Here is a 27382-nt window from a genome sequence, read left to right as displayed (position 1 = left end):
CCTGGCACCAGCTCGCAAGAATAATTCACACTCACACACCACAAACGTCATACATTGAATCATAATAAAAGGTTCACAAATCACAAGAGTCTTGAATCAGGCACTCAAACCAGCCGTCTCTTGGTTCATCAGACAGTACATAGCAAACTGAGAGCAGCCACGACCAGCAAACACACACAGAGGACACAGCTGCTGCTCATTAGCTACTGCATACACCTGACGGCGTACCAGGCGCTCATCAATCCAAACAAATCAAACCCACACAACAATCACACATGCAGCAGGTGGACAGTGGCACACCGTGCACCTAGACCCAGCTGCTGCTTCATTGTTCCAACTTCCAACCGCAAGCCACACGCCGGCCGGGTCAGACTGCCTGAACGAAACATGCGTGCAGGCGCACAAACCATGCCGCCATTTTATTCCAAACCACACGGCAACCGCTAGGCCAACACGGCCATCAGCAGCAGAGACAGGAGCCAACCTGAGGCCCCGTACCTCACACAACAAATCAGCCAAGGCAGTAGCTGAAACCAGCAAACCAAATCAACGGCCATCACGAACAAACCAAACCAGCAATCCACTTTGATCCATGACACAAAGTCACGAACGAAACCCAGCGCCCAAATCTTGAGGGTTCACCTAGGCAATGTGACAACAAGCCGTCAGTTAGTGGCAGAGCTGAAAGATATGGATGGATGTTTGGGCAAACCGATATGCTATAATGCAGAGCACGTTTGTGAAAGTAGGTACCTGAGGACGGTGCCTCTGAGGAGGCGCCTCGGCCGGTAGTAGCGTGAGTGCACGGGCGGCTCGAAGAGGTCCGGGTGGTGGCCGGCGGCCAGCCCGTCCCACTGCAGCGCGTCCCACACGTCCTTCTCCATCTCCACGGTCGGCTTCTTGAGGCCGGGCTCGCGGCCCTGCAAGGACGGCAGCCGGCGCAGGCCAAAGCAGCCTCTGATCCTGATGGTCTTGAGCTTGGGAGCGAGCACCTTGACCTCGCAGATCTGTTGCAGCTTCGGCAGGTCGTGGAAGTGGATGGTGGTTAGCTTCGGGAACGGTACGCCGTGGGTGACGATCTCCTCCGGGTACTTCTCGTCCAGCACGAAGACATGTGTGAGGTCGCCGCAATTGGATAATGTGGAGGGTCTCCAGGTTGGGGAAGGAGGCAACCCACACGGGCAGAACGAACTGGAGCCTTGGGCAGGAGCGCAGGTGCAAGTGCTGCAGATTTTCAAAGGATGGAGGTGACCGGGAACCTTTGCTCCAAATGCTGCGGGCCTTCTGGAGATCTGATATCCAAACAGTCTCCAGTTCATTTTTGTAATCCTGAGCAGCCGAGGGAAAGACCGTGTCAATGTTGGGGCACCTTTCCAAGCGGCACCACTTCAGGCGATGCCGGTTATACCGTTCAGGCATGCTAGCGCTCGTCGAGGCATCATGCACATGCAACGATCTAGCGAGCTCTGCCATTAGGTAAGATAAATTATCATAACGTATCAATTCATTCTCCAAGTTATGGCTCCCATTACTAATCTCAATATGATGACCAAACTGCTGAGTGGGAGGCTGCGGGAAGACCAGCATCGGGGCATCACCAATCTTGGAAAGTACATCACCATACCGGCTCACTACAGCAAAGTGCTGCTGATTACTGTGTTCAATCATCTTCTTACCGGTCGTTTCAAGTTGAACACCTCCACTATACTCAGCCAGAGAAGTGAAGTGGATATTAAAATAAATATCCCTGTAGACTGAACGACCTGCATAACGACCCACAAGGCGATTCAAGGACCTAGCAAGCCTCGCGTCTGCAAGAATAGCATGCAACTCTAGCTTTTTTCGTTTCTCTGGATCATACTGGACAAGAGATGGCCGGATAAATCCATGTGCCCTCTTAGGTCGTGTGTCTATGCACAATAACTCTAGCTTTATCCATTTCATTGGCTCATGCGAGGCCCATATTATTGCACGGAGATTCTCACAACCTAGAAGGAAGAGCCGCTTGAGCAATGGGACATCTGCCACCATAGTTGTAAGGTCAAGTACCTTGATTGGACATTCTGAGAGGTCCAACTCCACAAGATTCGGTAGCCCCCGTATAAACAAATTCTCCAACTGTGTGCATCCTTGTAGGGATATCTTGGAGGTTTTGACATCCCTATTATCTGCATGAGGCAGTTGCTTTGGCTCAGAAGATTCTAGATGCAACTTAAATAAAGATGATGTCCAATGGGTTGCTGGTCCATATCCATCAAAGCTAAATGACCTTAGGGAAGAGGGAAGCCCATTCGGCACAACAACATTCTCTAGGCCGTCACAACCATCAAGGATAAGCATCTCGAGGCTCTTTGCCATTGATAAGCTTGTCGGTAGATTTTCCATATCTCTGTTACCTGACAAATCAAGTATTTCCAGATCTACTTTGTCCACAAATGAATTGTAGTAATCTATTGTTGTCTTTGCTTCGTGAGTAGGTTTTATTATCCGAAGCTTTTGGAGGTAAGGGAGCCTTCTCAATAATCTACTTGTTAACTTCCAACACATGAGTCCCTCGATATTTAGCTCCCTGAGGTTGGCCATGATCTCCATCTTTCCTTCAGATAAGATATCGTCCCATTCAGTGTAACGTAAGTCAAGGACCCATAGGCTTTGTAGAAACACCCAATAATCTGTATTGTTTTCTACCCCAACTGTGTTGACATTTGTGCAGTGATCCAAGCCGAGGAATCTCAATCTGTGGCACTGAAGGAAAGGAGGTGATATAAAACTGAATGCACACCAAGAAAGAATTACCACGCCAAGGTTGCTGCAATGTGTAAGAAACCCATTTGGTAAGGCTTGCAGGTTATCCGACTTTTCAAACGCTACGAACAAAGACGATGCACTTTCCAATATATCTTTTGTATCATCTATTGCTGTAATATTCTTCGAGGTGACACAAACCCAACGATGTGGCCTCTTTTTGGGGAAGGAGATATCATCTTTGAATACAAAAAAGGGAGCCTCCGGATCTTCCATGAGTTTTGCAAACACTGAACCAAGCAAAGGAGCATCGCACACCCAACGTATTTCCTGATGCAATCTATCAATAATCTGCCTTGTTACGTCCCCGGCCTTAATGATCCCATCGCAGGTCCAGTAGTTTGGAGCATGAGCCACCCAAGCAAATCCAGTGATTCTGTGAAAACTACATTGCAAGAACAACTCATACAGGCAACTTTCCATTAACATTATTAGGTCAATGCCTCGCACCCAAGGTTGGCGAGCGACTATGTTGGCGGCTTCTTCACGCAACAGTGACTGAAACTGTGAACTTGTTAATTCGCTGGCCAGCGACCTGGTATAAAGAAGAAGTTGGGTGTATCTGAGCTTCCTTCCTATCTCCTCACGGCGATTATGTATGGTCAAAGACCGTCTTTTGAACGTCCATAATATTATGTGGTCGCAATAGCCAGGAGTAATACCAAACCTAGTTACATCAACCTCATCGTCACTTCCATTAAGAAAAATCATCATAAATTTTTTGTCCACCAGGGTTCGGGCAATCACTTGCGAAACACTTGGTATCACATCCCTAGAGCCATGGTCCACACCATTGAAGTCATCATCCTCATCCTGCATGTCAAGCACGGCCATTGTTTCAGGGACAAGTTTTAGCTCCTCTGCGATTTTCCTTTGCATCACCCTTTTACTTTCCCACGCTGAGCAATCTATGTAAACTATTTTGTCAAGGCATAGTTCTGGAGGAGTTTTCTTAGCTTTGATTGACCGAAGTTCTTGTTCTATGGATCTCAGGACCGGGGCCACCCCAAAGCCACTCCAACCATTAAAATAGATGACTTTTTTGTCTCTGTAGCGCCGAATATAATAAAATATTTGCTCTCTAGCACCGCCAACGTCTCTTGCATCGAAACGCTGCAGTGGAGTAAGCAGGAAACAAGGTGAGGCCACATTAATTCATTGCAGCTTCAGCTAACAATTAGTTAATCCGATACGAATGCATGCTCAGGTAGGGGTGTATGAATCAATGGGCATTATATTGGCGCATGTATAAATCAGCTAGCAGAGAGAATGCAGTGGTGTCTGAAAACTTGTTTGAATTAAAAGTGCCAATGTTTTAGGCCAATCTCAATATACAGTTTCATTGCACAGTTATCAAGACTAAGAACTTGGTAACTATACCGGCTGTGTTTTATGGGAATGGAACTCTCCTCTCATCTGATGAAACTCTCAACCTCTATTGAGACGGCCTTACAGTCACACGAACTAGCAAGGTGGCCTACACAATTAGCGCGGGTAGCTAGTCTTTTCTATGTCAATATTTGGTTATTTCTATTTTAAAATAAATAGATGCAAATAGTTGTATTTAGTCGTGTCGTCATTGTAACTGACCATGGTATATCTATGCTTTATTTCATCATCATATATGTGGTGTATCTTATTGAACATTAATTTAGAAAGAAGAATATACCCTATCTAGAAACATATTTGTTATATTTACTTAAAGAAATATAATTTTATTTAGATTTTTAATTGGAGATGTACATTTTTTTTGTAAGTTATGGACACATGATAAGCTATCGTTAGATTTCTAGTGAAATATCTAGATGAGTTGTCCAATATATATCAACAGAAGTAATCATTCGAATTTGATTTTGAATGAAACATTAATGAGCAGTGGAAGCGTCCTCTTTAGTTCTCATCATACGAAAATTGCTTTCCTTTTTTCTTTGTTGTCTAATCGTTGGTTGTTACCGCCCCATTCATTATGCTTACATATTGTCGTATGGCTGAGGACCGAGCGAGCTTAGCTCGGTTGGCTCGCTCGCCAGTTGTGCGAGCGGGTGGGCACGGGTTCGATCCCGGGATCGGACACCGCATGCCTCACTAAGTGTGTAGGAATAATATATCTCTCCTACGGATGTGGTACAACTGTCATGTCTATCAGCCGTGGTACCGAGCCTACGGATGCGGTACAACTGTCACATCTATCAGCCGTGGTACAGAGCCTAGGTATAAGATGTAGGTCTAGCTTGCGCACTAGAGGTGTGAGTGTGTGGGTCGGTGTACGTGTGGGCCGTGGTACAGAGCCTAGGTATAAGATGTAGGTCTAGCTTGCGCACTAGAGGTGTGAGTGTGTGGGTTGGTGTACGTGTGGGATGTGTGGTAGTGCGTGAGTTCAGATACTACAACTTGTACTGGAAGGTTGAGGCAATAAAAAAAATATTGTTTTATGGCTGTTGTAACTTTTCCCAGCCCAAAACTGTGTGCCAGTATTAACAAATTCATTGTTGAGGTTAGCAAGGTATCACATTATCTTTTTTGCTCATCCTCTTTCTCCCGCTTCTGCTCCAAAGGAGATCCGCCCACTATGTTTTTTCTTTTGCGAAAGGGAAGATATATTAAACCACAAAACAGTACATCCCCCCTTTTACAACTAGACCCCTGAAAGAAAAGGAAATTACAAAGGAGTCCCTAAAACTCCTGTTCGTCATCCTCATCCGCATAGGAGCTCCGGTCAGCAGCAGAAGCCTCGATCCATCACTAGCAGGAGCATAATCGAAGCTGAATCCTCCAAATCCTCCATCATCAGACTCCATAGCATGGTTAAGCAGCAAAAACCACCGCCCCAGATCTCCCATCAGGACGGATTTAAACCGCTGAAAGAGTATCGGCAATCTGATCGACGGAGAGGAAAGATGAGCAGACTCCAGCAGATGGCACACCAGGCTGCTGGAGACAAGGATGGCGCCACCTCCTCCAGATCGAAGAAGAAGACCACCAGGAAGACCGCAGCCGGCGACAACACCACCAGCCCGGTAGGTAAAGCTCACAGGGGAGCACATAAGATCCTTCCCTAACGCCAAGAGAAAGACCAGTACTAACCTCATGCAGATCTTGCCGGAGACGACGCCACCGTTGCCATCATCGCCGGAAAGTTGCACAGGTACCCTAACCCTAGCCAGCGATATAAAAGGCGCTGGTGGGACAAAGGAGCTACTAGACCTAAAGCCTAAAGCTATACAGGCCCTCCCGTCAAAGGAGCCGGGCACCCCTCTCATCCCTGCCGCCGCCAGCAAGGACGCCGAAGTGGAGGGGCCGTCAGATCGACAAAGGGAAGAACGAGTCACCCTCGAAATCGCCCTTTTTTTACTGTAGAAGGGGAAAGACGGTTCGAGTAGCAACACCATCTGCCCACTATGTTAAGGTCAACAAAGACGTACCCTTGAATGGGCGTGGCCTTCCATACTACATGAAACTTTTTATGGATGTGCATGCATGCTAAACATCGGTTTTCGAGTTCCTTTATTCAAGATCACATCACCACTCTGCCATGGTTGTATTATTGTCCTTTTCTTATAAATTTTTCACCTCTTGGCTATCCACTAAACATAGTGCTATATAGCGAGACATCACCATCTTATTATGCCTTGATGGTAGGGAAATTGTAGGATGCTGACGGCCCGGGACACATGGGTGTCATCATGGAGGCCTATTACAACTCGGATACGGGGGTAATCAGGACTACAACTCTACGCAAGGTGTATACATGGAAGGCTTAGTCAACTACGAGTGATTTTAGGGATAACCTGTACGAAAGAACTCGGATTGTACTCAAACCTGGACTCCATGTAACCGACCTTGTAACTCTGCCTCCCCAGTATATAAGGCGAGGCAGGGACCCCTCCAAAACATACACAATCAATACGATCAACCACAAACATGACGTAGGGTATTACGATCTTGACTTGAGTCAGCCCGAACCTGTCTAAATTGCTCGTGTTCACCATTGCTCTTCAGATTACGGCGAGGCTCCGCTGAACTACTCGCCTACGCGGATACCCCTAGGTAGCTTTGCACGTAAAAAAACACCGACAGCTGGCGCGCCAGGTAGGGGCCTTCGCCAACAATCGTCAAGCAAGCTCGATGGCATCTGTCAAGCTTCCCGACGGTACTTCGACGATTCCCGCCAGACAAGCTTTTGTCTTCGGATCGTGGGTCTGCGTCTCGATGGGCGGCGGCGACTTCAACTACTACATCCATGAGAAGACTTTAGATCGCTTCGAGTTCGGTGACGAGACTCTACCGAGGGCGATCGCAATTCGACCTCGGAAGCCGAGTTCGACTTCGAGTCGGCCTCACAACTCGCCGAATCCTAGCTCAACTCCAGCTCGAACTAGCGACTCTGGAAGAAGGAATCTGAGCAGGTCATGGAACCATCAGATCTTCCGACACCCAACCCACCCAAAGACCTTAAAAGCGAGGCTTCTGGGCACAAGGCCATGATGCCTTCAATCCAGTTTCCATACGGGTTGAAGAACTCGGCGGCAGCCTACCAAGAATTCCTTGCAAAAAAGCTTTCTTCCTATTATCAGGAAGCTCCGCTCTTTGGCAAACATGAAGGATTGGTAATTTCATCCACACCATGGGGGAAAGCTGTACACTGTCCGGGGAGGACACCAGTCCACTCGAACAACCCAGTGATCGAGCAGGAGCACTCATGCATCAGTTGCAGTCATCGACCCGCTTCCCTGCCAACCCGGCTACTCGCTAGATTCGACGCTCCCAGCTACATCAAGCACCAGAAGCTCTTCTCCTTACCGAGAAGCCATGGTCACCATCCACGACCAGATTTTTGAGGACGAGCCGACTGATCCTAATGAACAAGCAAACGACTAGGAGCGACGGAGGCAGAGGAACGCGGCACGCATGGAGCGACGCCGAAACGCGGCTCGGAGATAGGAATTCCTAGTTCGCAATCTAGAACAAGACTTCCTGATGGTCTCAGGTAACCAAGTCTTTAAGGATCTCACAGCGAACATCCTTGCAGCAGCCACAGGATTGCAGAGCCTAGAGCAGACACCTCAAGTGCAGTAGATCGCCTCCCTCATTGAGGCAGCGGAAATCTAGAATGAGACTCTGCGACCAGGCATATCAATGACTCCATCAAGGAGCCATTACTCAAGCAGCCGTGATCGGTATGATCACGGCTACAGATGAGAGCCTCTGAGCCACACCAGCGGCAGCCGCCACGGTGGCGGCTCACGATTTGACGGAGGAGCTCGCCAAGAGGATGGCAGAGCCATGGTCTAGCACCAACCCCAACAAAGCCGCCACAATGACGGCAATAGGCAACTCGGTGGTGGTCGCCAGGACTCCAACGGTCGAGACCACAGAGCCCGGCCACCCCGCCATCATCGGCAGCGCGACGACGGAGCGAATAGCAGAGACTTGCGAGAGCATCTCCGTGGCCGCGATGCCTGGGATACAATCGTCTCCAAGTCCAAGGCCTAGTGAAGAAGATGAAATCAAGAGGCGCCGGGAATACGACGCCATCTATGGACCTCCAGGCTAGGATCACCACTACTTGGGGAAGTATGTGGGTTTCCCCATCTTCTCCTATAGACTCCGATCAACAGAGTGGCCTGACAAGTTCAAGCCATCTGGGATCGAGAGGTACGACAGCAAGCGCTATCCCGCTCAGTGGCTATGCAACTATGCTACGACCATCAAAGCTACCAAGGGAAGCACAGATACAATGTGCACCTACTTCCCGGTCTCCCTAGCACCATCGCCACTCACATAGTTGGAAGGCCTTGAACCTAACTCCATCGACAACTAGGATGACTTGTGCAAAAAGTTTATTGACAACTTCCAAGGCACATGGCAGAAACTGGGGACCCGCTTTGATCTCGCTCAATGCAAGCAAGAGCAGAACGACACCCAGCGGAGCTACATCCGCAGATTCTTCGAGAAGAAAGCCACTGGCATCAACCTCCCAGAGCGTGACGTCATCGACTGCTTCCATAATGGCCTTTATGACCATCGAGTTCATCTTGACTTTGGCAGGAATAGGCCGCACAACATCAAAGAGATGCGGGAGCTGATCAACAAGTGAGCCGACGCGGAAGACCTTCATCGTGAGAAATTTGAAGGCAAGTAGAAGGTCGGCGACGGCAACAACAAGAATCAACAGGGCAAGCGCAACGACGGTGGTAAGCCACCATACGTTGAGTCCTCGAAGAAGCGCAAGTCGGATGATTCAGTCAACGTCACCGACAAAGGCAAGCCCAAGTCCAAGTTTGACAAGATCATGGACAAACAATGTGTTTTCCATCCAAAGGACAAGCATTCCTCACAGAATTGTCATGGGCTCCACAGCCTCTTCAAAACCCCCAAGAAACCGGACGACAAGGATGGTGATGAGGGAGACGATAAAGACAAACAGGCCGCCGGGTTTCAGCCAGCCAATAAGGTGGTCAACGTCATCTTCGGAGGGGTTGCTCAGGACGAATCAAAGCGGAAGCAGAAGCTCAACCTCTATGAGATTCTTTCTGTCAAACCATTAGTCCCAACCTACCTCAAGTGGTCAGAAACTCCCATCAGCTTCTCAAGGGAAGACCAATGGACCAGCTACTCAAATCTGGGCCTTTATCTACTGGTTTTGGATCCAGTGGTTGTCGGCGCAAGACTCACAAGAACTCTGATTGACTGGCGGCAGCGGACTCAACATCCTCTTCACCAAGACTCTCAAGAAGATAGGGCTGGACATCACCAATTTGCTCAAGCCCATGGACTCCCCATTCTACGGCAATGTCCCGGGCAACAGCAGCAGTCCCACTCGGTCAGGTAATGCTACCAGTTACTTTCGGTACTGAAGCTAACTACCGCACCGAGTATCTCAGGTTCGAGGTCGCCGACTTCGATTCTTCTTACCACGCCATCTTCGGGCGACCGGCGATCGCCAAATTCATGGCAGTTCCCCACTACACTTATCTCGTACTGAAGATGTCGGGCCCTCATGGAGTTCTCTCCCTGAATGGCGACCTGAAGACGTCTTACGACTGTGATGCCGAGGCAGTGACAATTGCTTCTGAACTACAGCAGTTGAGCCAGGCACCTCTCGTAGCTATGGCGGCCAAGAAACTCTCCCCAGAAGAGCTTGAAATCCCAATGAAGAAGTCGGCCTCGCTCGTGATGCCGCCCGGGGGATTGTAGCTCAAGACGATCGACCTCGGCACTGGCGATCCATCCAAGACGGCGACAATCGGTGCCAACATGAATCCCAAATAGGAATTCGTGCTCACCAGTTTCTTGAGGGACAGCCGAGACATTTTCGCCTGGAAACCCGCAGACATGCCGGGAGTCCCAAGGAAATTGGCTGAGCACAAATTGGATGTTGATAGGACAGCAAAATCGAACAAGCAACGCCTCCGACGATTCTCTACAGAAAATAAAGAGGCCATTCGCGCCGAGTTGGCAAAACTCCTCGCGCCAGGGTTCATCAAAGAAGTTCTCCACCCAGAATGGCTTGCAAACCCAGTTCTAGTCTGAAAAAAGCAATAACCAATGGCGGATGTGCGTCGACTACACCAATCTGAACAAGTATTGTTCAAAAGACATGTTCAGACTCCCGCGCATTGACCAGGTCGTCGACTCTACTGCCGGTTGTTCTATGCTCCGCTTTCTTGACTGCTATTTGGGCTACCATCAAATTTCCCTAGCAGAAGAGGATCAGATCAAGACCAGCTTCATCACCCCATTTGGTGCCTATTGCTACACGACCATGTCGTTCGGGCTCAAGAACGCAGGCGCCACCTACAAACGGGCAATTCAAAATTGCCTTCAGATACAGATCGGCCGCAACGTCGAAGCCTATGTAGACGATGTGGTCATCAAGACAAAGGACTTGGATGATCTTATTGCTGATTTGACCGAGACCTTCAACAACCTCAGGCGGTTCCAGTGGAAGCTGAACCCCACAAAGTGCGTCTTTGGCGTACCCGCAGGAAAACTGCTAGACTTCATTGTCAGCCAAAGAGGCATTGAAGCCAACCCGGAGAAGATCACAATGATCCTGAAGATGGAACCTCTAAAGTGCATCAAGGACGTCCAGAAGCTCACAGGTTGCATGGCGTCCCTGAACCGATTCATTTCAAGACTCGGTGATAGAGGACAACCCTTCTTTAAGCTCTTGAAGAAGCAAGAAAAATTCAGGTGGACCGAGGAGGTGCAGAGGGCATTTGATGACCTGAAGATCTTCCTCACTACTCCGCCAGTCTTAACAACACCAGCTGGCGAGGAACCACTACTCCTCTACATCGCCGCAACTACCCATGTGGTCAGTGCCGCCTTAGTAGTCGAGCGAGAGGAACCCCGCCATGTATTCAAAATACAGAGGCCTGTCTACTTTGTAAGCGAGGTCCTATCAGAGTCCAAGATGCGGTACCCGCAAGTACAGAAGTTGCTTTATACAGTACTACTTTGTTCTCGCAACCTCCGTCACTACTTCGAGGCTCATCGCATCAGCTTGATCACATCCTTTCCGCTCGGAGACATACTTCACAATCAGGAGGCCACAAGCAGGATCGCAAAATGGGCTGTCGAGTTGGGCGCTCAAGCCATCGACTTTGTCCCACGAGCGGCCATCAAATCGCAAGCCCTGGCCGATTTCGTCGCGGAGTGGACGGAAATTCAAGCCGTGCTCCCACATGAGAAGTCAGAACACTAGATTATGTATTTCGACGGCTCCATGAAGCTGGAGGGCGCAGGCGCAGGAGTGTTGTTCATATCTCCCAAAGGGGAACAGCTCAAATACGTCCTGCAGATACTCTAGAAAGCCACCAACAATGAAGCCGAGTACGAGGATCTACTGCACGGGCTCCGCCTGGCTGCCTCGTTCTCGATAAAGCACCTAGTTGTCTACGGAGACACCTCGGTGGTTGTCAATCAAGTCAACAAAGATTGGGATTGCACCAAGGAAATGATGGACGCATACTGTGCGGAAGTCAGAAAACTCGAGCGCCACTTCCATGGCCTCGAGTTCCACTATGTGCCACGGGAGGATAATGTAGCGGCTGATGCCCTGTCCAAACTCGGGTCGCATCGATCCGAAGTACCCAGCGGCATATTTGTACAGGAACTCCACACGCCATCCATTAAGGAGCAGACCGAGGAGCAAATGACATCAACACTCAAGGACCGCCAGGTCATGGTCATCGACCCTGAAGAAGATTGGATGAAACCAATCAATGACTACATCTTGCATCAAATCGAGCCAACGGACCAGGCGGAAACAGATTGGATCGTTTGACGCTCCAAGTCATATGTAGTGGTCGATTCCGAACTGTACAAGCGCGACGCATCCTCGGGTGTGTTGACGAAATGCATCCCCCGAGCTGAAGGCAAGGAGGCCCTGGAAGAGATCCACGAAGGAACCTGCGGAAACCACGCGGCATCTCGGACCATAGTGGGCAGAGCCTTTCGCTCCGGGTTCTATTGGCCAACAGTAGTGAACGACGCTGAGGAAATCGTCAGGGCTGCCAATTCTTCGCCCGACGAGCTCACGTTCCTGCTCAAGCACTACAAGCAATCCCACCATCATGGCCTTTCGCATGCTGGGGGCTGGACATGGTGGGGCCACTCAAAACAGCGCCCGGCTGCTTTAACCATATCTTCATAGCAATTGACAAGTTTACGAAGTGGATAGAGGTCAAGCCACTGGTCAAGACTACCGGAGCCAAAGCAGCTGAGTTCTTCGACGACATCAAACACAGATTCGGCATCCCCCATCGCATCATCACTGACCTGGGCTCCAATATCACTGGGTCCGAGTTCTTTGATTTCTGTGAGGGCCATGGGATCGAAGTCTACTACGTGTCAGTCACCCATCCACGGGCCAATGGCCAGGTTGAACGCGCCAACGGGATGATTCTTCAAGGCCCGAAGGCGCGCCTATACGAACCATTGAAGAAATAAAGTGGCAAGTGGGTTCAAGAGCTTCCAGTTGTGGTCTAGGTGCTACGGACTCAACTAAGCTGGGCTATAGGGCAACACCCCCTTCTTCCTCGTCTATGGTTCCGAAGCAGTCGTACCAGTCGATGTAGCTCACAGAGCTTCGCGCATCGCTAATTACTCTCAGGAGGCAGCTAAGCAAAACAGAGTGAAAGACATCGACATGGTGGAAGAGGCAAGGCTCACAGCCTTAATCAACCAAGCACACTATCTCCAGAATCTCCAGCATTACCACGTTCAGCACATCCAGCAGCGGTCGTTCAACGTCGGCGACATGGTACTGCGCCGGATCCAGAACACCAAGGACCTTCACAAGCTCTCTTCTCCATGGGAAGGGCCTTGTATAGTTTCTAAGGTCTATCGACCTGGATCCTATAGGCTAATCACTCAAGACGAAGGCAAGGTTCTGAATTCATGGAATATCAAGCCTCTGCGCCGCTTCTATCCTTAGAATATTTTTACAATACAGACTTAGCTCTGATATGTAATAAGTACATGGCTACATGCTAACATACACAGTTATTCGTTAATAAAAGTACTTTTCGAGTTCATTTGATCTGAGTACTTTTTCTTTCGCCTGTTAACATACACAGCGAAAGCCTAACGATGGCTGAGTTGTTCCCAACTCATTACACGGCCAAGTGTTTGTGACTCGCTCACTATACAACACAAACCCAGCGATTTTGCCACGGCATAACAATCTCAGGGAATAAAGATATATGAGCAATAAGGCTAAACATACTGAATTTGTATTAATACATACATACGAAGTATATACAGCCGAGTTGATACCGTTTAGCCGTGCAATATCCTTCTCAAGCCACCATGACTTGACCAAAGCCAGTACCTGCACAGTGCAGGACGTGGCGATGTCCTTGCAGTAGGGCTTGAATGCAACCATCACGCGATGAAGACATGTAGCCATGCTCGGGCACGGTGTAGGATCGTCCTTCTACAGCGGGACGAGGAGCCGGCAGAGAGGCCTTGCGGCATCGGTAAGGTCCTTCACCTCCTCCCTCAGAGCATCGCGCTCTGCAGAGAGGGTTCGGACCTGTTCCATTGCCTTGACGAGCTCCCTCTCGCCGTCTTCCCAGAGCTTACGCTCCTTCTCCAGGTCCTTCTCCACCATCTCGAATTGGCCTTGCGCCCGAGAGTGGGCGTTCTTCCATTCGAGTATGGAGCTCTTCTGCTCCCTGATCATACAATCAGACCCTATAAGAGCACCGGAGAAAAAATTCAGATGGTGGGGGAGGGGAGAGCAAGGAAGAACTCGGGAAAATTAACTTGGCAGGTAGAAAATAGAATACTTACTAGAGACCTCCACCGTGAGATCTTGATGTTTTGCTACCAGCGCTTCCTTCTCCGCCTGGATCTTGTTGTAGCACTCGTCAAGCTCGCTCTTCTTCTGAGCTCGCTCGACAGCCCACTCCTCCTCTAGGCGGGCCAACTTAGCCTCAGTAACCTCTGCGCGAGGCACTGCATTAGACATCCGGCTCAGGATCTCGCTCTTCTGAGCGGACCTGCACTGGATGCTCTACAAAGACAAAAAGGAGGAAGAAATAAGATCAGGGAGAAATTTCTTATTTTGAAACTATTTCCTAATAATTACAAAACTCTTCATAAGTTATGAGCTTTTTTGCCAGCTCCTGCATCTGTTCCACCTCCTCATCGTCAACCTCCGAGTTAAAGAGGAACGTCCGGTCGTCCCCCCACGCACCCTCCTCAGGCGCAACGCCAATGGCGAAGGGCTGGGTGGGCAGTGTAGGGACAACTCAGGCGTGCGGGATCTCCTCAATCTCGGCGACCGACGGCTCTGTAGCAGTACAGGCAAGGTTGGAACTCGCCTCCGCCCGCGGCCATGCGGGTGCGGGGGCTGATGGTGCATCTTCTTCGACGGCAGCAGCCGGGGCGGGCCCCATCCCTAACTACCCTTGACGTCCGCTGCTGCCGGGAGCATCTTCGGGTACTCGGGGGCCTCCTCCCCTTGGGGCCCCTCAGCATTGGCTTTGGTGGGCTCTTCCTGGGGCCCCTCGGCACCAACCACTTGGGGCTCTGCCCGTGTACCCTCAACGCCCCCTGTTGGGGGCTCAGGCGGAGCTCCCTCCGGTCCCTCAGTGGCGGCACTGAAGGCGGGCCCCACCACCGACCCCGTGTTCTCCCTGGCCGGCGGCTCCTCGCGGGCCTTGGGCGAAATTGGCGGGGGTGGATTTGGCACACTAAATCAATAACAGAAAGGCGAAAAGCATGAATCACTGGGAGAGGTGATCAAAGATAACCGACAACGAGTTTAATAGTTACCGGGCGGAGAATCGGAGACCGAAGGCCGGGCGGCGCAAGCCGCCACTTTCCTCCTCCTCTTCCTCCTCTTCCACAACTTTGGGTTGCCCCTGTGGCAGCCCAGAGGGCGAAGCACTTCTAGTGGCCACCCCGGAAGAACCCGAGGCGGCAGACTCTTTGGTCCCGGCTTGCCTGGTTGATGTGCCGGTGGCCGGGACCTCTTCGGTAGCCACCCTGGCAGAGCCGGGGGCGGTAGTGCTTTCGGTGGGTGGCTCGTCAGCCACCACATTATCCCCAGCTTGTTGCTAGGGGCTTGGGGAATCATCAATCCTGATGCTCGTGCACGTCCGCGCGAGCATCTCTTTGTTGAGCCGTGGCAGTTTGGTCGACGTGACCGTCCAGTGCGCGGACCTCGCTCCTTTGGCAACAGGTGGGACCCACTATCCGTTGATGGGCTTCTCATGAGCCCAGAACCCCCTGACCATTGTCCCCCAGATGGCGGGCTCTGAACTGGTACTCCGCGTCATCAGAGTCGAAGTCTTCTTCGAACTCTGGCTCAGCAGGAGGAGTCGGGGCTTTCTCCTTGTTCTTCTCCCTATCCCGCGACTCCAGCTTGGGACTTGAGAGCGACGACAGCTGCTCCTCGGTCAGCTGCTCCGGGAGTGTTGGGTGACTCACATAGAGCACCCGCATGATCTGCCAAAACTTTAACAGAATCAGAACTAGATGAGCGTGAACTCGGCTAAAGAAGCAAAAAAAAGCTCGAGCCCTTACCTTGTATGTCAGCTTCTGCAGACTGAAGCCGATTACGGCCGGTGGCAGTGACTTGACACCGTGAAACAACCTCTTCAAGCGGTCCATAAGCTTCACTCCCATGAGCAATTCTTTCTTGAAGCTGGTTGGATCGTTGATGCCCAAGTACTCGTACCCGGCATTCGTCTGCTCCTGACACCGCTGGACTCGTCACCGCATGAAGCTAGCGGCGATGCTCTCTACCATCAAGCCTTGCTTCTGCAGAGACGAGATCATTTTCAACAACTCAGGGATTTGCAATGCCTCGTCGCTTGATAGAAGGCGAGTATGGTTTGGGTGCTCCCGAGCTGTGTGGCCCATGTGCTGAGGAATCTTTGGTGGTTGATTCTCAACATAAAACCAACAAGGATGCCATCCCTTGTTGGAGTCGTGGAGCTTGTAATCAAAATACTCCAACTTCTTTCCCTGTCAGAGCTGAAACGTAGCGCTGCCGAAAAGGGTGTTGCAGTCGACCTTGCACCTAAACAGGTGCATCCAGAGGCCAAAGTGGGGGTCTATCCCCAAGAAAGCCTCGCACAGGTGGATGAAAATGGAAACGTGGATGATGGAATTGGGATTGAGATGGATGAGGTCAAGACCATAGAGGAAAAGGAGACCACAGAGAAACCAATGATAGAGGTTAAGAGAATATCATATTAATATAGATTCTAAATAAAGTAGTATATGTATTTGATTAGTAGTTTTATTTGAAATAGGTAGGAACTTCTTTATTTATTTCTATTGGAGGAGTCTCGATTATGAATAGTGTTGGCATCTCTTATAGACACCAATTAGGTGTTGTGTAGGTGGTGTTTTTGTATTGATTTATATCCTAACCCACTACTTGGCACCTGAAATAACCCTATATTCATATATGTGTCGCGTTTTGGAACATGTTGTGAATTTGCAGGAAAAGGGACATAAACAGAAGGTTTTTTCATATGAGTTTTGCATGGGGATGGATCATGGACACCATGGGGAACTACACGAGGAAGACGGACACGTGGGACCGCAAAGTGGCTATGTGCCGATTGGCACAGGCCCCCGTGCCGATCGGCATGGGCCCACTTCGGCTAGGTTCAGCCCGTCTTCGCTGCACATCAAAGCTCACATGATTTCTAGGATTTTCCACGACGTCAATTTGCCTAGAACCGACTCCAAACAACTATAAATACCCCCTAGATGCAACTCAGAGAGAGGCATATAGATCATGCAGAGTTGACCTAATTCCACGCTGCCAATGTCAGAATCAATGCCACCACAAGTCGAGGAACAAAGGGAGGATTGACCCGGAGAAATAGGGGCACCAAAGGCCTCCGTGCCGATCGACACGAGGCTCTGTGCTAGTCGACACAGATGAGTTTTTTCCTCCGTTCACCACCCCCTTCGTCGGAGATCTTCACCAGGGACTATATGACACCTTTGTGCATCAACATGCATAATATTATCGGGTAATTGTCGTTGTTTGTCCCTCAGATCATTAGGGAGATCTTGATATGTAATTGCTATGCTTGTTATTGATCTATGTGTTATCTTGGTACTGCATTGATGAGTTCTTTATGTTTTGTTCATATGGTGGCCATTGTTCATAGTAGGATTGCTTTAGCCCTAGTTGTTATTTCTTTCTTACCGATAGCTTTGTAGTGTGCATAGTCACTTGTTGGTTGATTACCCCTGTATAGTGATAGTATGCGAGAGGGAAAAGGTTAAGCGCATGCATAATCCTTGAGAAGCATGTTACATCAGTACCATTTGCTTAGTAGATGCGTATTCGAGTGATCCTGATCCGTGGGATGAATGTTCTCTCTATCTTGTCGGCTACCACTTTAACTTCGCTTGCTAATCTGGTTCATATCTTGTATTAGTTAGATTTTCATACACAAAACCTTGGCTTAAGTTAGTAGAATTAGTGCATAAACATAGCGATAAACCACTTGCTCTTTGGATTGATAAACCTTAGAAGAATACTCTAAGGAAAAAGCTACAATTGATCTGTGCACTTGCAGTTCACGATTGGTGTGCTTAAGTGCTGTCAACAAGCTTTTCTGGAGCCATTGCCGGGGAACAAGTCAGTTCTTGTATTAATTTTATTAGCTACTAACACTTAATCTATTGTGTATATTTTTCTTGTATTTTTTAGTTAGCGTTTTCAGATAGATCTTCTCGTCTGGCACATGAAGCATGAGGAGAAATCACTGAGGGATTTTGCAAGCCCTTCGAATGATCAATTTTATTCGCAAAAATCAAATTCGGAGCTTGTTGCCACCAAGTATGAGTTGAAGCATGGGATCATCAGAATGGCAGCAGAGAAACCTTTTAGTGGATTGAAGGACGAGAACCCATATCGACATATCGAGAGATTCACAAGATATTACAACACAGTGAAGTTTGAAGGAGTACTACTAGTTTGGTTCAAGTGGAATCTTTTTCTATTTTTTCTTGCAGGTGAAGCGGAACGATGGTATACGTGCGTGTCATTGGAGGTGAAAGGCAATTGGGCAGAGCTTATGAAGGCATTTTGTGCAAAAAAATTTCCCATGGGCCAGATCATCCAATGAGAAAGCAAATCATCAACTTCAAGCAAGGAGAAGATGAAGGAATTGACCAGGCATCAGAGCGATTCAATGAGCTTGTAGAGAAAGAACCAAAGCTAGTATTTACAGGAGATTCTGTAAGTATGTCTGCAGGAGAAGATTTAATGGATAAGACACTCACAGAAGCTACCAGGATACAATAGAAAATTTGCAAATGGACAGAAGTCGAATGGGATTGGATAGACCGTCGTTCTGAAGAAGAAATAGCGGAGAAAGAAATCGAGAACCTTGCTGAAATTTCTGAAGAAGAAGCACCAAAGCATGTAGAAGTCAAATAAAGTACACCAGAGCATGAATAATCACTGCCTAAGGTAAATCAGGTCATTCGACGGAATAAAAATTATGAAACTAATAATTTTGCAGGCCGAACCCTAGTGAATGCCACAACGTTAATGGAGTTTGAACCAATGGAATGGACACCAATTGGTTTTGGAGCAATATTCAGTAGTTAAAGGCAGTTGCCTAAGCCAGGAGGATCAGTAAGAGCTGTAGAGATACATTTTCCACCGGAGAAGCATAGTTCTTGATCATGAGGCGACAGGGGAAATAATTCGAAAGCTGTTCAATGAAGACAAAGAAATTGGATCCGGATTACATCGCCGAAGTGAAAAGAATAATGGAGTGATTGGTGAATGATTGGTGGACGATTGGTGAATGTCTATGCAATTGGAATTGATGTAGAAGAAACACTGCCACCTATGCCATACATCAGTTGAACAATAAATGGTGAAATATTTTGCAATGCACTCTACGACATCGGAGCTCATGTAAGTGTTATGTCTAGCAGAATTTATGATGAACTCTATAGTTATTCTTTGAATCTTGCTCTTACTTCTGTTGAACTTTTTTTGGGAGATGGTGAAATTGTTAGACCTTTAGGGGTGCTTAATGATATTGATGTTGCTATCTCTGGAAAAATTATACCAACTTATTTCTTTGTTACCGATGGTTGCCATGACGAACATGATGATATAATCTTGGGTAGACCTTTTGTTAAGTTGTTAAATGTTGTTCTTGATACTGGAAAAGGGAAAGTCACTATTAATACTGATGGTACAAATTATACATATGACTTTTTGCCTACTTCTAGACAATCCTTGGCTCTATCTCCTGATAACGAGGAGGTAGAGGATGTGTATTTTGCTGAATCTTTCAGGGACCCTTTGCAAAGAGCTATTGTGAATGCACATAACAAAGATCCTAGCGAGGAGTTAAAGGAAGCCGCCGAGGCATTGGCAGCATTAGATGGAATTCTTGAAGAGGAGAGTAATGAGCAAATTGCAGACATGCATCAAGAAGAACCAAAAGCACCAGTGTCACACCCTATTTTGAGCCTTGCTAGGATTTTATAATTTTCTAAAATTTTGTTAGAGTTAATCAGGAAGTGTGTGCAATTATTTGTAAATAAGTATTATTTTCTAAATATAAAATTTAATGAATATAGGTTAAAAAAGAGTTTGAGTGTTGCATTCATGTTGAAGTGCATAGTATTTCTGCGTGAAAAATGAGTTTGTTTTCAAAAGCTCGAATATGTCTCATTTTAGGTTAAACCTAGTGTTCAAAACCCTAGAACCCTTTGGGCCCAAAACCCTAACCCTCTTAAGCCCTTCTAAGCTTAAACCCAAAACCCACCTAAAGGCACTGCACAACCCAGCCTAGCCCGCAACCTGGTTCAGCCCAGCTCTTCCTCAGCCCAGCTCGCTGTTCCTCTCTCCCCACAGCCCAGCTCCTCCCCGCCTTCTCTAATTGGGCCGAGGGCCACGACCCCACCGCGGCTCACTCTCCCACGCCCTCTCCCCCTCACACGCCCGCCTAGGCCTCCACCAAGCAGTCGAGCCCAGCTGCCCCACCAGCCCAGCACGCACGCCCGCCTCCGTCCTCTCCCTCTCTCTACCCGTGCCCGCCTGTCAGCCCCATCTCCTTTTTCCCCCTCCCTTCCTTTCTTCCTTCTCCGCTGCCCAAGCAGGCCCGCTCACTGGACCCCACTCGCATGTGCACACCCGTGTCCGCCGCCGCCGCTCGCACCCGCGTTCAACGTCCCCAGGCCTTGTAACCCCCACCTTAACCCCCTTTCAATTGCCTTTCAATGGCAATAACACCATTTCACCGCCACTGCTGGGATTTCCGTGCCCGCCCTTCCTTCCCGAGCGCCTCCCCCTCTATGAATGGCCGGCCCGTGTCCCCGCCTCTCCTTTTACCCTCCCTCACCACCGCCCTGTCTCTCCCGTCCCCGGAGATGCCCTGCCTCTGGAGGCCGGCCCACGGTAAGCTCTACCGCTGTCATCGTCCACCGCCGTGTAAGGCCTCCCCTCTCCTCTTTCTACTCCCTAGCTTGCACAAGTGCCTAGGAACCCCACCCTAGTGCCCAGCTGCCCCGGATCGATCTCCAGCGCCGTCCGTGCCACTCGCTGCCGTCCGCCGTCACCCCTCTCCGCCGCCCCAATCCACATCGACGACACTCTAGGTGAACTACCCGTGCTTCCCTCTCTCTCCCTGTGCAGCCCGCGCTCGTTTTGGGGAACCATAGCACTGCACAGCCCATTTCCGGTGATTCCTCACTGCGCTAGTGACCAAAGCCGTGCAAACACCCAATGCCGTCCGGTCCGCAGTGCGTGATCAGGATTAAAAGGCCGCATACCCTTTGTGTTTTAGATCATGGCCGTCCATCATGAAACGAACGGCTCCAACCCGGTCAACCGAGTCAGCTGTGCGGTTTTGCTAAAGAGCCCCCGAAGAAGTTGTGAATCAACCCGCTGTCCGGACCGTGTCTCTTGGCAGTTTTACAGAAAACCCCCTAGAAAGATTAGATGGCTTGCAGTTCAGCCCTAGTCCTGCTCTTTTGCACTTAAGACCCTCGATTTTGACCTATTTATGATCGTAATTTACTGTGTATTGTGAATCATACTAGCTAGCCCCTAGAAGCTATAGTTAATCACGTTTAGGCCTCTGAGACCTTTAGAACCTTGAAAACAGATTTTTCAAGTGTTAGTAGCGGGAGTATCTCTTGCGTTTTAGCTCCATTTTAGCCCATTCTTGTTTCATTAGTCTCCGCTTAGAGCAAGCTATCGTTAGTAGTGTTGTTTCGCATAGTTCATGTTTCTGAAAATTAAATAAAATGTTAAATTGATTAAGGAGCATTCAACTAGTTTTCAAATTAAAATATGATTAGGCTAACAACGGTATTTCATAATTTCATGGTAAATTGACTAATGCCAATCTATATACGTTTTCAATAATAATTTTTTTAGTTTAACATGATAAGTGAAATAACTCGATAGATGCTTTCACATGTTCTTTATTTCAAAGTTAAATATTTAAATGGCTTAATTCATATGGCAATAATTATACCTCGCTTTTAAATTTGAAAATAACTTGAATAATTCCAACCTTGGCGCACATCGAAGCCCACATGATTTCTAGGGTTTTCACGACGAAACCCATAACCGACTCCAAGCAACTATAAATACCCCCTGGATGCAACTAAGAGGGAGGCACGGAGATCATGTAGAGTTGACCTAATTCCACCCACCAACACTAGAACCAACACCGCCATAAGTCGATGAACAGAGGGAGGATCGACCCGGAGCAATAAAAGCACCAGAGTGTATTGGAGGCCTCCGCGCCGATCGGCACAGTGGAGTTTTTACTCCGTTCGCCGCCCCCTTCATTAGAGATCTTCACCAGGGACTGTATGACCACTTTTTGCATCAATATGTATAATATTATGGGGTAATTGTCGTTGTTTGTCCCTCGGATCATTAGGGAGATTTTGATATATAACTGCCACGCTTGTTATTGATTTACGTGTCATTTTGGTACTGCATAGATGAGTTCTTTATGTTTGATCATATGGTGGCCACCGTTCATATTAGGATTGCTTTAGCCCTAGTTGTTATTGCTTTCTTACGGATATCTTTGAGGGAGGGAAAAGGTTAAACACGTGCATAATGCTTGATAAGCGTGTTAGATCAGTATCGTTTGCTTAGTAGATGCATATTCGAGTGACCCTGATCCGTGGGATGAATGTTCTCTCTATCTTGTCAGCTACCGCTTTAACTTCGCTTGCTAATCTAGTTAATATCTTGTACTAGTTAGACTTTCAAACACAAAACATTTGCTTAAGTTAGTAGAATTAATGCATTAGCTTAGCGATAAACCACTTGCTCTTTGGATTGATAAACCTTGGGGTATACTCACTATACCACAGCCCAAAAATCCCATCGGACGTGTGTTGGCAAAAGTACCAGAATAGCGACGAACTATCAGTCGGTAAAACTTTGTAATAGTCTATCAGTCGGCAATTTAAGTTTTAACGACTGACCATCAGTCGGTGTTTCTATTCAGATATATCATCGAACGGAGTGTCGGCAAAAGCTAATATGGGCCTCAAACCATCTGTCGGCATACATGCAGGCCCATCGTCTGCTCTCGTGCGCAATTTTTCCTTGGGAGCCCACCGGTCAGCTCTGCAAAACCCTAATCCCCGTACCCTCGCCCTGTCTTCCCCAAATTTCCCCACTGCCGCACAGTCGCCCCAACCCAAATCTCATCCACGCGCGCTCGGCGCTCTCCCCAAATTGGTGCGCGCGCTCGACTCCTCCCCGTAATCTTCACCTGCCCCTCTGCTCTCCCAAATCTCACGAGCCGCCAAACTGCTCCTCTCCCAAATCTTCACCGTCGCGTAAGACCTTGCACTCCTGCCGGCCGTCCATCCCGGTCAGGAGCCGCCGCCCACGGGAGAGCAGGAGACCGGAGCCGCGAGCGCGTCTAGGGGAGAGGAGCTGCACAGCCGCGTGCCCTGGGGCGGGGCCGCACGCGGGAGAGGATGCGGCAGCCGGGCCTCCGCGCCGCGAGCGCGTCTAGGGGAGAGGAGCTGCACAGCCGCGTGCCCTGGGGCGGGGCCGCACGCGGGAGAGGATGCGGCAGCCGGGCCTCCGCGCCGCGAGTGCGTCCAGGAGCCGCGCCGCCGCGTGCCCTGGGGCGGGGCCTCGCGGGGAGAGGACGCAGTAGACCGAGCGGCTCTGCACCGTGAGTGCATCCAGGAGCCGCGCCGCCAACCCTAGTCCACCACCCAGCTACATCCACCACCGCCAACCCTAGTCCAAGAAGGGGTAATCCTGCAACTTGCAATATTTTTCAGAGTTTATCCTGCAATCTTCCTATACTCGGTTGGCCGCCACATCCATCACCACAAGTGTCAGTACTCAATGTGAATCCTGCAATCTTTAGTCTAATAAATTGGTTCAGTCCACATACATAGTTTACTAGTATCTTGTTCATATATTCACAGAGTTTACTAGTATCTTGTTCATATATTCATACATCTATATCAACTGATAGTCCGTCGGTATAACGGCTTTTACCGACAGATCATCAGTTGGTGTATCGGGGCTGTGGTATAGTGACTCTTAGGGAAAAGCTACAACTGATCCCTGCATTTGCGGTTCAAGATTGGTGTGCTTAAGTGCCATCAACAAATAGTTACTTTTGGTTGTTGTACGTAAAGGAAGAGGCTACTAGGAAAATGTGAACTCTTGTCCATATCTATATGATAATCAAATGTTACAGTCCTCTCCATCGATGTGAACCGTTATATATTTATTAATCATATTTGATGTGAACTTTTTAGGTTAGTCTAGGCCACTAGATCCTCATAAAATTGAAATGGTATATATTCTCTTATTTTTTAGATTAACATGGTAATATCTAGGTTGGTGCCAATAATACCGCCCTTAGATTTGATGAGCATCAATACTTATCGATGGTTGACCATGGTACTCACAATGGCAGCACACGTAAGGCGAGTGATTACATGGAAAGGAACATATATATAAGGCGTGAGAATGCATAGCAGCGAGAGAATATGCCACACTCTTTTTGTTTGTTATGAAGGACCTATTTTTCTTTTCTCTTAGGTCTTTTTGGATCCTTGGAATTGAATTTCATTTAAAATCTAGTAATGGAGTAGGCTATTTGTCTTGGAATTTGATATTCCTCAACTTTCCAAAGTATATATATATATATATATATATATATGTCTATCTCAAATTCGTAGCGTGTGAGATGGAAATGGATTCTATGGATCCCTTCATTTCCAAAGAATTAAATTCTTATAACATGCTCTTCGACTTGCTTCACTATTGCAGAAAATGCATCCCATAAGTATCTCCCCCACATATCTAACAATAATATACAAATATATTCCACATGGAACTATATTATCTTTATTAATTTGTATTTAAATTAAGATTATTCGAATGAAATTCAATTCCAAGGATCCAAACTGGCCCTTATAGTAATTCCAATTGACAAAGCATGCTAATTTTTAGTTAAATTATATCCATTGCCGTATATTATATCTATTATTTTTTTACCAATAGTTTAAATGGATTAGATTTTTTTCTTTTCTGCCAAAATATTTTATATTATTTTTATTCTGAAATTTAGATTTTAACTAATTATACTCTAAAGAGGTTGTGCATTTAAAGAATTTGATTCTCAATATCAACGGAGACCGGAAAACCATTTTTTCATATGCTTACTATAAATTTTGGTTATTTATTAGTTGTATTTGTCATAGGCTCTTTATTTAGCTATTTTACATTCCAATCCGTATATAAATCAACTTCTATTTTTATTGTATTTAAAATTTCCAACTTTAATATATTTATTAGTTGTATCAATGGGGATTGAAAAAACATTATTTTCATTATGTTTACTGTAAATTTAATTATTTGTTAGTTGTATTTTGCATAGGCTCTTTATTTAGCAATTTTACTTCCCAATCCCTATGAAAATCAACTTATATTTTCCTTATTTTTTGATATTATGAATTTAATATATTTATTAGTTGTATCAATGGGGATTGGAAAAAAACATTTTTTTGTTATGTTTTCTACAAATTTAGTTATTTATTAGTTGTGTTTGGCATAGGCTCTTTATTTAGCTATTTTACTTCCTAATAATCCATATAGAAATCAACTTCTATTTTCCTTTTTTTAATATTCCAAATTATTATATGTTTATTAGTTGTATTAGATATGTACTCTTTAGATTAATCTAGACTGTTAGATTATTGTAAAATCCTATGGTCTACTCCTTCGTCTTGAAATAAAAGAAATTCTAGTTTGTCCTAAATCAAACTAGTCTAAGTTTGACCAATTTTATAGAGAAGAGTATTAACAACTACCCTATCAAATAAGTAAATTATGAAAATATACTTCATGATGGATCTAATGATACTCATCTCACATTGTAAATGTTATTGCTCTTTTCTATATATAGTTGGTCAAAGTTAGGATGGTTGGACTGCAATGAACGCACTGGGTCAGGGTGTGTAATTGTTCAGCGTTGAACGCAGCAGCGTTCGCTCTGTTCACCACCTGCCAGCTTCTTTTGTTTCCTCTGCTAAGAGTATATTTTTATAATAACACTCTGATAATTGAGCAGGACTCACTCAACCTTGATTTGTATAGAAGAAGTACAAAATTAAATCTGCCACTGACACGGCTAAAAAAACACACATTCATCCGCGGCCGTTAGTACCGGTCACGGTTTCGGCCGATACTAACATACCAATTTAGTACCGAGCCAAAGGAACAGGGCTCATGGGAGCCGATTAGTACCGGCTGGTGGCTCCAGCCGGTACTAAATGGCCTCCACAAAATTTAATACCGGCTGGTGGCTCCAGCCGGTACTAAGTGGTGTATTTTAGCCACCAGCCGGTACTAATACGCCCACTATAAATTCACCCCTTCTTCCTCGCCCAGCCCGAGCCAGCCATTTCACTCAGAGAGCAGCTCGAGCTCGGTTCCTCTTGTGGGATGGAGGGAGTAGATTATAGCAGGGGGACAAATTTTGAATCTTAGATGAACATTTTTTGTTGGACGGAGGGAGTAGATTACAGCAGCATACCCGTCTGTCCATGATAAAATTCCTCTTGTCGTGGAAGACCAGTAAACAGGAAAGACAGGCACGAACGCCGATCTAACCCATGAATCCGTTGGATCGATCAACACCTATGGCCACCTCCTGCGCCCGGAGAAACCATCAAACTGTGAGTACCAAGCTTTTTTGTGCGCCAAAGCATTATTGTAAACGAGCAACGGTACACTACAATAGTATTTTCCAAATCAATGGAGTAAATGGCAATACAGAGGAACACGCCGCACCTGTTTCCCGTGGAAGAAGAAGAATCCCTCCCCGTCCGTTGAAGACCAAAGAGGACAGGAAGCCACGCGCATCAATCTAACCCATTATTCCACTGACATGTACGCTCGCTCGCCCTCGGATCAAACGGGAGCCGGCAGGAAATACAATCGCGATTCTAGAGGAGTAGGACGGTAAGAGAGTAGTGCAACTGTGGCCAGGAACCAGGGCAGCCACTTTGCTTTCTCTGCAACAAGCACGATGGTTCCTTGCTTGTTAGTTTTGGCAGGCTGGGTGCTTTGCTTCTCACAGCCATCCCATCATTCTCTCCTCTGTTTCAAAGCATGGAATTCTATCACTTTGTTTGCTTTTTCTATAGATGTTTTGCCGGGAGCTCTGTAATCTGTGTTAAAAGACGATAGGTGGCCCGGTAAAGACTAAAGAGTGGCAGCCCCTTCTCCTTTTTTTAAAAGAGATTTGACGGTTTTTTTTTTCTTGTTCTACTCTTACAATCCTACATTTGTTAGTTGCTGTTTTGTGAAAACAAAAACAAAAAGCTTCTTCTTCTTCTATATATATTATTAATATACATGCTTTGCAGAATCCTCCCAGCACCCTTCAAAAAAACTCAGATTGGTAAAAATTTTAGGCAGTAAAAAACATGCAAGGCCAATCCAATTCACTCTAACTAAGCCTCTTCCAGTCCATTGCAATATCCGGAGGGTATGGCCCTAGCCCAGTTTCTTCACGCAGGCCCAAGCAAATTCTGGTCC

General features: G+C 47.4%; 1 pseudogene; it reads right to left on the bottom strand.

Annotated features, from left to right (window-relative positions):
- Window positions 1-24: 24 nt before the first annotated feature.
- On the bottom strand, window positions 25-26949 carry LOC120694127 (annotated as a pseudogene).
- Window positions 26950-27382: the final 433 nt, after the last annotated feature.

Source organism: Panicum virgatum, unplaced genomic scaffold (assembly GCF_016808335.1).
Source record: "Panicum virgatum strain AP13 unplaced genomic scaffold, P.virgatum_v5 scaffold_3406, whole genome shotgun sequence".
In the NCBI taxonomy this organism is placed as follows: Eukaryota; Viridiplantae; Streptophyta; class Magnoliopsida; order Poales; family Poaceae; genus Panicum; species Panicum virgatum.
The sequence above is the reverse complement of the archived record's forward strand: the minus strand, read 5'-3'. Positions and strand labels throughout refer to the sequence as shown.